Below are 13,154 nucleotides of genomic sequence, written 5' to 3'. Positions count from 1 at the left end.
TTCCTCTCACCTTGGCCTCCCAAAGCCTTGGGATTATAGGCGTGAGCTACCACACCTGGCCCTCCATTTCTTAAACTTGCGGTAATCTCGGTGTGCTCCTTCATGCTGAAGGGCATTGTCATGAAACTTCTATGGAAAACTCCATGGAAACTGGATAAGCCTGTGCTCTCAAAACTCTCTAACTTCTTGATGCAATGTGTAAACTTCATTTTAAAGAAAACTAGAGTGAAGAAAACAAACTTGCTTAATTTCTGAGTATTTTACATTCTAAAATGTCATGAAAATAATTATGTTTACTAAATATTGAAGGACCGAGTAATGATGCATGATGGTAAAAATGCTAATTTCTGTATGTTTGGGTGTGAGCCCTCAAATAATTTTAAATTGAATAGGAAATTTTATAATATGATTGATTTTAGGCAAATCTACCACATTATTAGCTTTTACAGAAAAGTCATCATATTGGTTTGCGTGGCCATAAAGGTACCTACCATGCCCTTGTACTATTCTCACTTCCAGCAGAAAATGCTGCTTTTGTAGGACACTCGTGCACCTCTCTGAACGCCTCTGGCTTTCTCACAGTCTCTGTGGGGACTCGAGTTCCTCACCTGGAATGCTCCTCAGCCAGCCCTCTAAGTCAGTCGAGCAGAAGGCCTGCTGCTCTTTGGGGTGCAGTGTGCAAAACTTCTCTGCTGCGGCACTTTCTCTGACCTCAGCATATGCAGAGCTCCATATGCTCTCATATGACCTCAGCATATGCAGAGCACACCCAGCTCGCCTGATTCTCTGTCCGGACCTCATTTTTTGTTATTGATCTCATTGATTGTACCTTGTCCTTGTTTGTCTTCTCTCCTGGGCTAAGAGCTCCCTGGGACAGGGCTGCTTTGGTGTGCCTGATGCCTGGCACATAGGAGGGACCCCAGGGCTTGTGGGAAAAAATGATCACAGAGCCAACTGTGTCCCTAAGTCTTTCCAGGGTATCTGCATATCACTGGTGCAGCCTTTCCACTGCAAGATCCCACTTTGCAAAATTTCCAAACAGGCAGTTAAAACCCTTCCTTCCTGCAGTAGGTCACTTTGGTTTTGAATATTGATGACCTTCCGGGATTGATAGCTTACAATATTTAGGCCTCATGTTTTGTTGTCAGGTAAACAACAACATGTTGGGGATTCTGTCTGTGCACTCCTACTTGACTCTTGGCACATCTCACAGCACAGCCTGTGAACAAGCAGTTATGCCTGCTGTGTTCTCCATCTTAGCAGAATTCGATATTGTAAGAATGGGGAGCTTTAGCTCGAGGGTTGTCAGATGCAGTTGAGGATATAATTGTCCATAAACCTCTGATCTAAGGCCTAGCCATGATCAGCTGTTGTAGTATTTTATGATGCCTCATAAATGATTAGGGGTGAAATGTGTTGAATCTCTCACTTCTGTTAATTACACACTCTAAGTTACAGTTGACAAGTCCCCATGTTGAAGCAGAGGCCAGAACTATAATTAGATCTTGGAAACTTAGTAACTCTGCTGCCTTTTCAAAGGAATAGAGGAATGACAAATAGTTTTCCTACCCTAATTTTAAGACTCACTCTTTTCACCTGACACTTAAATTCTGAATTCTATTTAAGTTCTTTATGTGTGTTTCTATCTGATTTTCCAACTTCAGCCCTATCTGAGCTATGAGAACTTGACTCCTGCACTTGGAGAGAGCCCACTGTGAGGATCTGCGGTTGCCGAGGGCTCCTTTTGCTGTTCACTGCATCTCCCGTCCCTTGTCAAAATATAGGACTCAATGCCCACCTTTCTTTTCTTCTTTAAAAACCATAATGTGCCGGAGAAACGCTAGATAATATTTATTTTAACAAGAACCTATTTATAATACTGTCAATTGAAATGTCTATGATAGTAAAACCTTGAAGGGGCATAGCATATTTTACAACTAAAGAGTATTCTCACATTTAGAATTTAATTTAACCTTCAGAACAACCCATTGCAGTGGTCATAGCAGATATTAGGCCCATCTTACAAATGAGGGGCCTGAGCCGCCCAGGCAAGGGGCTGGCCCAAGGCCAAACCCAGGGAGCAGGCAGCAGCCTTGGTTGCAGGTCCCTCTGCACGGCACAGTGGACGAGGAACTGGGATTTCTGTTGACTGGAATCTTTTTTTCCCCAACATTGTATTATGAAAATTTGTTTTAAGAACTACAAGCAGTTCTGATTTTAATTGGTATAGGAGTATTTTCCATTTAAAAAAAATTTTTTTTGAGACAGGATCTCAGTGTGTCACCCAGGCAGGAGCCCAGTGGTGCAATCATAGCTCACTGCAACCTCGAATTCCTGACCTCAAGCTGTCCTCCCACCTCAGCCTCTCAACTAGCTGGGACTACAGGAGCACACCACCATGCCCAGTTAATTATTTTTATTTATTTATTTATTTATTTTGAGACAGAGTCTCACTCTGTAGCCCAGGCTGGAGTGCAGTGGCGTGATCTCGGCTCACTGCAACCTCTGCCTCTCAGGTCCAAGCGATTTTCCTGCCTTAGCCTCCTGAGTAGCTGGGATTACAGGCACGTGCCACCACGCCCGGCTAATTTTTGTATTTTTAGTAGAGATAGGGTTTCACCATATTGGTCAGGCTGGTCTCGAACTCTTGACCTCATGATCTGCCCGCCTCAGCCTCCCAAAGTGCTGGGATTACAGGCGTGAGCCACCACACCTGGCCGCTAATTATTTTTTTTTAGAGATGGGCTCTCACTATTTTGCCCAGGCTTGTCTCAAACTCCTGGGCTCAAGTGATCCTCCTGCCTCAGCCTCCCAAAGTGCTGGAATTACAGGCATGCTCCACAGCACCCAGCTAGTACTAAATTATCTGGAGTGAGGGGTAAGCTTCTATCATCATTGTGAAACCATGTTTTTTTTTTTTTAAATCTTGCAAGTTTGGTAGCTTGCTTTTTTTGACTCTGCCTCGAGCAAATTGAATTCAGTAAATTAAAAGTATTACGGGTTGGAAGTACATGAGTGAAAACGCATGTCAATTGGCTTTCAGAATGCCTGTCACCGTCTACTTCTCAGCGGTTAAGGCAGTCTGGTACTGACGTGTTGGTTAGATCTTCCTCTCGTTAAGGTGAGAAGGTGCCTGTGAGGCCTTCGTGGGGAGGCTGTTCTCCACACTTTGTGATTGGATCTGCCTTTCTAGCCGCAGCATTTAGTGTATTAATTCTGGCGGCATTCCTGTGCTGTCTGCCAATAAACTATTGACCCACGCTAGCCCTCACCTGTGCTACTCATCTCTACTTAGTCCTTGAGCAAGAGTAGAAGAAAAATTTCATTATTCACTCATGAATTTTTCTTTAATCTGTAACTATGCAATTATTCTACTACTGGCTATCCTCTTTTCCTCTTTTTATTTCCAGGAATAATTTTGGCTTTAAATGCTAGCCTGTTGCTCCAGACTTCTACCATATGTAGTTACATTTTAGGAAACGTCTAGTGGCCTGAAGTTTAGGCACAGGGTCTGGTGTTTGTTCACAGGGATCTTCTGTGGGGATGATACTTTACTCTGGTTTGTTCCATGGCTGGGTGACACTACACAGCAAAGGAATACTTGAGCTGGGCTTCAAGGAAACATTTAGCTATGTGGTCATTGTAGAAAGCACAGATGACAAACGGGGGCTGAGTGTAAGTATCCACAAGTGAGCACAGGTCAAGGCCTGAGGGCAACGCAGGGGCAGGCTGGGTTGCCATGCATTGTCCATGGGGCAGCACGAGAGGCTGTCCTAGGAGGCTGTTGCCAGGATGTATGTGCTTGGTCCAGACTTCCCAGGTTCTCGTCAAAGACCAGACAGCAACCTGGACACAGAGGAACTCCCCAGTTCTTCTGAAATCCTGAAGCTCTAAAACAATGAAACAGAAATGGATGCAGCAGCTGTCATAGGTATTAGTCAATACCTAAGTGTTAAGAACAGTAAAACGTTAACTAATAGCGATGTTAATTTTCACAAAATAGTCATCTTTCTTTTTTTTTTTTTTTTTTTGGAGATGGAGTTTTGCTCTTGTTGCATAGGCTGGAGTGCAGTGGTGTGATCTTGGCTCACTGCCACCTCCGCCTCCCGGGTTCAAGTGATTTTCCTGCCTCAGCCTCCTGAGTACAGGTGCCCGCCACTACACCCGGCCAATTTTTGTATTTTTAGTAGAGACAGGGTTTCACCATGTTGGCCAGGCTGGTCTTGAACTCCTGACCTCAAGTGATCCACCCACCTCAGCCTCTCAAAGTGCTGGGATTACAGGCGTGAGCCACCCCCACACGACCAAAATAATCATCCTTAACTGGTTTGGACCATCTTGCATTAGTAAAATCAAAAGCATGTGTGCACAGTACAATTCCTAGCTGCAGATGATGCAGGCTCACCTCCCACAGCCAACCCCTTAGCCCCTTGAACTGCTTGCGTGAGGACCTCAGACACACTTCTCTGAACACCCCTTTTCATATGAAAATACTGGAGGCAGAGTGTCCTTCCATTTGTGGGTTTCTGTTTTTATTTTTGAGACAGGATCTCAGTCTGTCACCCAGCCTGGAGTGCAGTAGTGCGATCACAGCTCACTGCAGCCTCAACCTCTGGGGCTCAAGCAGTCCTCTTACCTCAAGCCTCCCAAGTAGCTGGGACCACAGTTGCACACTGCCATGTCTGGCTAATGTTTTGTTTTGTAGAGGTGGAATTTCACTATGCTTCCCAGGCCAGTCTTGAATTCCTGGGCTCTAGCAATCCTCCCACCTCGGCCTCCCAAAGTATTGGGATTATAGGCGTGAACCACGACACCTGACCCATTTGTGTTCTTAGCATGCTTTAAGACTGTTCCACGCTTTCCTTTTTTTGCATTTCCCCGTCAAGGTCCAGCTTATGACTAGAGGCAGGCAGTGTGGATGTGACACAGTCTGATCCGTGTCCTGTACCATGTGAACACCTTTGTTCAGTGTATCTGCACATACGGATGTATCAGAAAACTTTTAGGAGCGAAATTGCTAAATCAAAGGCATACTCTTTAAATACCAATAAAGGTACATTGCCCTCTGAAGAACTTGACCAATTTACACTCCCACTTACAGAGCAGGAAGCCCAACCATTTAAAATGCACAACTTTTTAAAAGAGATTTATGATTTATATTTTGTCTTTATTGTAATATTGGCCATCAATTTTATGGTAGCCATGAAGACTGTGTCCTTTTATTCTACAAGTAACAGTCACACAGGCTTCTGGAGCATTGCATTATGACGTACACATTGTGGGAATCCCTGGCAACAGTCCCTGCTGTGGAAGAAAGTGGAGCAGAACCTGGGTCCAGAACAAGGGAGATGAAGTCAGACCGAGGGCTTTCGGAAATGCTGGATGAGCATCAGCAGCAGTCTGAAGATGCTGTACTGTGTATTTTGTTGTGGGTTAACAGAATCGTGTCAAAATTCTGTTCCTAGAAAAAGTTCATTGTTTTAGTGAAAATCCAGGATTTATACCTTATCATCCAAAAATTGCATGCAGAGTTTTAAATATTGTAATGTGCCAGAGCCCCATTCCAGACCAGCAGGCAGTGGAGGGGCCCCGCGCTGTTCTCCTCTCTGCTGCCAGACAGTGGCCTCCTGAGTGGGAAACTCCTAGCAGGAGCCCAAAGAACATTCACTTACAGGACCCCCCAGGTGGCTCAGTTATTAGTCTAGCTTAAGAATCACACAGCTGAGAATCTTCAGTGGGAGGGCATATCTTTGAAGAGTGAGTGAGTGTATTTGTTTCTCTTTTGTTTTCTCTAGGATTATTTTTTAATGGTTAATGCATTCTTAACAGTTTAAAAATCAAAGCCGCATGAAAAAGTGAACACTGAAGGCTCCCTCCCCATCCCATCACTCCATTTCTTCCTCTAGCCCTGCAGGTAACCTCTAGTTAGTTTGTGAATCCTCCCAGAGGTTCTTAACGTAGATACAGATATTTTTATTAGCCTTCCCTTTCTTAAAAGATAACATGTTACATACACCATCTTTTGTACACCTAAACTCTATCTTGGAGCTTTTCCACTTCTCAGTACATTGAGAGCTTTCTCATTAAAGGCTGCATAGGGTTCCATTTTGTGGAAATAATGTTTTCTTTAGCCAGTTTCTTATTGATGAACTGGGTCATTTCCAATTGGGTCATTTCCAGTTCTCTTTTGAGGTAGTTGCAAAATAATTTAGTTAATGACAGCATCCTTAATTTTTGTTTTCACTGATATGCTCCTCTCATTTATCAGAAAAGGTAATAATTTTCTTTCCAATTTAGTCCTTTCCCTATACATTGGCAGGAACCATTTAGAAAATTTGATGGAGGTGGGGAGCAAATCCAACAAGAGGTGTGCAAGACTTTTTATTCATGAAAACTTTAAATCCTGCTGAAATAAATATAGGAAGACCGACCTAAATGGAGACATACTATATTTGGGGATAAAAAGACTCAATATTAGAAAGCTGTTAATCTTCCAAAATTAGTAAATTCAGTGCAGTTTAATGAAACTGCCAAATGGAATTAAAAATAGAATTTGACGTGCTCATTTTAAAGTTCATATTTAGAAAATAACCAAGAAAAGAGAACAAGGTGGGCATGTGGAGACTTGGCCTCCCAGATATAAAATAAACTACAAAACTTGTTTTGCAGTTTAAAAGAATATAGTGAGCTCAGGTTTGTCCAAACTGATCCGTAGAAGAGCAGCATCTAGAAACCTTCCCATGTATCTAAGAAACCTTCCCATGAATTTTTTTTTTAAATGATGTAATACTTTATATCAGTAAGGACTGTTCACAGATGGTGTTAAACCCATCTGCTACCCATTTGATTAAAAAAGGAAGGTTGGGCCAGGCAGGGTGGCTCACGCCTGTAATCCCAGTAGTTTGGGAGGCTGAGGCCAGCAGATGGCTTGAGCCCAGGAATTCGAGACCAGCCTGGGCAACATGGCAAAACCCCATCTCTACAAAAAATGCAAAAATTAGCAAGGCATGGTAGTGCATGCTTGTAGTTCCAGTGACGGGGAGGCTGAGGTGGGAGGATCACATGAGCCCAGGGAGGTCGAGGCTGCAGTGAGCTGTGATCACACCACTCCACTCCGGCCTGGGCAACAGAGTGAGACTTAGTCTCAAAAAGAAAAGGAAGGTTGGATTTTTAATTCATATTCAAAAAAATTAACTTCAGTTGGATTAAAGAGCTAAAACTAGAAGCAAAGTTTTTCTTTTAAAACATTGGAAGACAATATTGCATTTTTTATAATCAAAGGGTCTTTCTGAAAGTGACACAAAGTCCCCCATCTGTAAGGGAAAAGTTTGAGATTTGAGTATGCAAATTGATATTTTCCATAAGACAAAAGAAAGCATAAAGGAAAGCAATGGGCTGTATAAAATATTCACAAAATATCTATCCGAAGATGGATGTCAGATATATAGAGAGACTCTAACAAGATCAGTAACACAGAAAGAAACTCACTTAAAAAAAGTCAGTGCGCTTTTCTACATTTTTTTCCAAAATAAAGGATTGGCAAAGCACATAAGCAGACCATTCATCAAAGAAGATGACTGATTAATAAGAAAAAGATGGTAACATCACTAATAATCAGTAAGGCCAGGCACAGTTCATGCCTGACTTTGGGATCCCTTGAACCCAGGAGTTCGAGACCAGCCTGGGGAAAATGGCGAAACCCCATCTCCACAAAAAATACAAAAATTAGCTGGGCGTGGTGGCACGTGCCTGTAGTCTCAGCTACTTGGGGGGCTGAGGTGGGAGGATCACTTGAGCCCAGGATTTCCAGGCTGCAGTGAGCCGTGTTTGCGCCACTGCCCTCTAGCCTGGGTGACAAAGTGAGACCCTATTTAAAAAAAAAGAATCAGTAAAATGTAAATCCTTGCATTCCTGATGTTGATAATGCATGGCTTCTTTTTAAAAAATGTTCAGTCTTACTAGAGGTTTCTCAATAATTTTTTCGAAGCAACAGCTCCCGGCCTCATTCATATTCCATTTTTGTTTTCAATTTCATTGATGTCTGCTTTTTGTCTTCCTTTGTTCTGCTAGATGTGGGTTCATTTTACTTATCGTTTTCTGTTACTGTGGAAGCTCAGATTATTGATCTGAAACCTTCTTTCATAATAAAAGCACTCAATGCAATAAATTTCCCTCTAAGCACTACATTATCTGTGCCCACATATTTTAATATGCTATAATTTCACTTTTCTCCCCTTTAAAATATTTTCTGATTTCTCTTGAGAATTTGTCTTTGGTGATTTATTTATGACTATGTTGTTTAACTTCCAGGCAATTTCAGATTCTCCTGTTATCCTTCTATTACTGAATTTTAGTTCAATTCCATTATGGTCAGAAACATACTTTGTATGATTTCAGTTATTTTACATTCGTTAAAGTTTATTTTATAAACCAGGATATGGTCTTAGAGATATGTTCCATGTGGCCTCGGAAGAATATATGTATTACGCTGTTGTTGGGTGGAGTGCTATAAATGTCAATTACAGCCACTTGATTAATGATACTCAGTTCTTCCATCTTGGCTAATTTTCTATTAGTTCTATTACTGTTAGGAGTATTGAAGTCTTCAACTGTAATGGTGAATTTGTCTAGTTCTCCTTTGAGTTGTCAGATTTCTTTCACATATTTTGCCTCAGCACAATCTTCTTTGTCATGTTAGCCTTTTTCCAGTAATTCACCTGTCCACCATAGCCATCTGCTTCCTGTCATAACCCTGCTTTCCCTGGGCGTACGCAGAATCCTATGTTCTATTGTTCTGCACTGTCTCATTTTTTAGGGATTATGCTTGCCTCACTTACAATAAGTCCAGCAGGTTTTAGAGAGTGTCGCTATGCTTGTGCGCTATGAACACAGAAGCTCATACACAGTGAAGTTCCGCTGCCAGGTGCGTATACCTTTAAACATGCTGTGTCTTCTTGGTGAATTGACCCTTTTATATAAAAACTCTCTTTATCTCTGGTAATTTCCTTTGCTCTGAAATCAACTTCGCTATTGCTTTCTTTTTTGGTTAGCGTTTTTATGGTCTTTTTTCATTATTTTTATTTTTTTAGAGACAGAGTCGCCCAGGCTGGAGTGCAACGGCGCGATCTCAGCTCACTGCACCCTCCACCTCCCAGGTTCAACCAATTCTCATGCCTCAGCCTCCTGAGTAGCTGGGATTACAGGCATGTGCCACCACACCAGGCTAATTTTTGTATTTGTTTTTGTTGTTGTAGAGACAGGGTTTCATCATATTGACCAGGCTGGTCTTGAACGCCTGGCCTCAAGTGATCGACCCTCCTCAGCCTCCCAAAGTGCTGGGATTATAGGTGTGAGCCACCACGCCCGGCCTGGTCCATCTTTTTCTGTCCTTTGCTATTAACTTACTCATATGGTTGCATTTAAAATGAATTTCTTATAGACATCATATAGCTGAATCATGTTACTTTTAATTGGTGTGTTTATACTATTTACATTTAATGTAGTTACTAATGTGTGTGGTTGCTTTTTGTTCTCTGTTTTTTGTTCTTTGGTTCCCCCTTCCGTTTTCTTTTGGGTTATTTGAACTTTTTGTTGTTGTGGTGGTGGTGGTTGTTGTTGTTGTTGTTGAGATGGAGTCTCGCCCTGTCGCCCAGGCCAGAGTGCAGTGGCGTGATCTTGGCTCACTGCAACTTCCGCCTTCTGGGTTCTGGGTTCAAGTGATTCTCCTGCCTCAGCCTCCTGAGTAGCTGAGACTACAGGCACCCGCCACCATACCTGGCTAGTTTTGTATTTTTAGTAGAGACAGGGTTTCGCCATGTTGGCCAGGCTGGTCTTGAACTCCTCACCTCAGATGATCCACCTGCCTGGGCCTCCCAAAGTCTTGGGATTAACAGGCGTGAGCCACTGCATCTGGCCTATTTGAACATGTTTAGTATTCCATTTTATCTATTATGATTTTGACTATATCTTTGTATAAAGTTTTGAAAGGAAAACAGCCTATTTAGAACCGTTTTTGTCACTTAAATGTACTTGGAATACAGAAACCTTCCCACCATGTGGGTCCCTTTACTTACCCCTCTGTTACAGTTGTCTTATATATTGCATCTACATAGGTTGAAAACCCTATCAGATGATGTTATATTTTTTGCTTTCAAAAATCAAACATGTTATAAAAACTCAAGAGGAGACTAGTCTATCCTATTTTACCCAGATAGTTATCATTTTGGTTGCTTTTCTTCATTCCTGATGTTGCAGGTTTCCTTTTGGTGCTGCTTTTCTCTGAAGGACCAGCTGCCTGTGCAGTTCCTTTGAGTGGGTCAGCTGCTGCCAGTCCTCTCTGTTTTCATGCATCTGACAATGTCTTTATTTCACTTTCATTCCTGAGGGATACCTCATTGGCTAGGAATTGCGAATTGACAGTTATTTTCTTTTAGCACTTTAAAAAATGGGCCACTTCCTTCTGACCTCCTCGGTTTCTGATGAAAATTCTGATGTCACACAAATTGTTGTTTCCCTATAGGTAATGTGTCATTTTTCTCTGGCTGTTTTCAAGATGTCTTTTAGTTTTCAGCAGTTTATGATGTGTCTGGGCATTGACTTCTTTGAATTTATCCTGTTTAGGATTTACTCAGCTTCTTGAATCTGTAAGATTTCACCCATCTTGGGGATTTTTCAGCCATTAATTATACAGATGTTTGTAAAGCTCTGCACTTTTTTTTTTTTTTTTTTTTTTTTTTTTTTTTTTTTTTTGAGACAGAGTCTCGCCCTGTCACCCAGGCTGGAGTGCAATGGCATGATCTTGGCTCACTGCAGTCTCCGCCTCCCGGGTTCAAACGATTCTTCTGTCTCAGCCTCCCGAGTAGCTGGGATTACAGGTGCCCACCACCACGCCCAGCTAATTTTTGTATTTTTAGTAGAGACGGGGTTTCGCCATGTTGGCCAGGCTAGTCTTGAACTCCTGCCCTCATGATCTGCCCGCCTCGGCCTCCCAAAGTGCTGAGATTACAGGCACGAGCCACTGCACCCAGCCAGCACTACACTCTTTTATCGATCTGTGACATGACTGTGAGACCTGTCAGTATCATCCCACAGGTCCCTGAAAGTCTGTTCATTTTTCAGTGACCTTTTTTCTGTTCATATTGGATGATTTTATCAATCTGTCTTTCTTTTGTCATCTCCATTCCATTGAGTCTATCCAGTGAATTTTTAAAATGTTATAGTATTTTTCAGTTCTAATATCTTCCTTTGGTTCTGCTTTATATCATCTATTTCTTTGCTGATAATTTCTATTTTAATATGTTTCAGGAGTGATTGCTTATTTGAGCTTTTTATTATTAACTAAAGTCTATAGTGGCTTCTGTTGTCTTTTCCCATTAGAATTATTTTCATGGTTCTTTATATGCTGAATAATTTGGGATTGTATTCTAGATATTTGAATGTTACATGACGAGACGCGGCTTTTAAGTCCTATAGAAAATGTTGATACTATTGTTTTATTATAGCAGGAAATTGATCTGGTGAGGCTCAGGCCGAAAACTCCAACCTTCTGTGAGTTTTGGTCCCAACGTCACTTCAGTTTTCAAAGCTTTTGCAGTGCTATTTGGATTCATCCCATATAGGCCCCATCTTGTGGTCAGTCTGAGGCCTGACAGGGCTCACCTGCAAGCTCGGTTCTCTGCTGTCTTTGATATGGACTTAGGATCAGCTCTACCCATAAGCACTGTGAACATGTGAGTAGGTGGGGAAGGGCTCAGGTGTTCATAAATAACTTTGTGGAGTCACTTTCTTAAGCTCTTCTCTCTCTGCTCTCTCCCTAGCACTTTCTAGTTCCCTGGGGCTCCCCTTTTTTGGTCCTGTGGCCCAAAATTGCCCACTTCTGCAATTAAGCCATATCCTTCAGAGAGAAAAAAAAAGCATTAGCTCAGCCCCACGCTCTTGGTGATGCAGCTGTACTCAGTGGAGATGTGCGAGGCTCTCCCTCAGGCTTCCGACTCCTGCAGGCTCCCACTGTCAGCCAGGGGGTTATCTGGGAGCTTCAGCACGAAAAAATGGGGAAAAGGAGAGGTAAGGGGGGCATTTCCCCCACTCTCTGAGCTTCAGCTCTTCCTTCCCCTCCTATCCCTCGAGCCAGGCTGCTTCTGGATCTCCGCATCACAGTGCTCACTTTTGTGTTTTGGCCTGTGTTAAGGCTGGATGATACATGAAGAAGAAAAAAAAGGAAGACTCACCACCACTTTAGTGGTCCTTAGAAGTCTAGTGTACCCAATCTGTGCGTTGCTATTTACTTTTCAGAGTCCTCAAATAGCTGTGTGACACAGTCCGTCCATATTTTATAGATGTGTTCAGTAAGAACAAAGTGGGGGAAATGGGTGCTTCCTCCATCTTCCTGGAACTAGAATCTTCCCTAAGATATTAAGGGAAAAAAAATTGGAGAATGTCTATTGCATTATCCGATATTTGTGCAAAAACAAATGTGTGCATGTATCTCCATAGATAAATTCTTAGAAAAAAGGTCTGCAAGTTTACACACAAAACTTAAAAATGGTTTATTCTAAGAAGAGGAGTAGAATTTCGATGAGCAGGGAACTTTCACTTTTAACTCTATACTCTTTTTTTTTTTTTGAGACGGAGTTTTGCTCTGTCACCCAGGCTGGAGTGCAATGGCATGATCTTGGCTCACTGCAACCTCTGCCTTCCGGGTTCAAGCGATTCTCCTGCCTCAGCCTCCCGAGTAGCTGGGATTACAGGCACGTGCCATCACACCCAGCTAATTTTTGTATTTTTAGTAAAGACGGGGTTTCACCATGTTGGCCAGGCTGGTCACAAACTCCTGACCTCAAGTGATCTGCCTGCCTCAGCTTCCCAAAGTGCTGGGATTACAGGCATGAGTCACCACGCCCAGCCAACTCTATACTTCTTGAGTTATTTTAACCATGCATTATTACTTTTGTAACTTTCAAAACAATAAGAAGATGTGATGGAAAAGACTGGGAAAAATTATAGCTCAACTCAAAGTGTATATACACTATTTATCTTTTCCTGGACATAACTAATGTGTCTTGTTAAACATTTATCTACTGAAAAATCCATTTAGGAGTCAATATGATCATACATTTTCTTCAAGTCATTTATGTACTAAGCAGAATTACTTCTCA

The sequence above is a fragment of the Pongo pygmaeus genome, chromosome 1 (genome assembly GCF_028885625.2).
Source record: "Pongo pygmaeus isolate AG05252 chromosome 1, NHGRI_mPonPyg2-v2.0_pri, whole genome shotgun sequence".
Classification (NCBI taxonomy): Eukaryota; Metazoa; Chordata; class Mammalia; order Primates; family Hominidae; genus Pongo; species Pongo pygmaeus.
Note: the sequence above shows the minus strand (reverse complement) of the source record.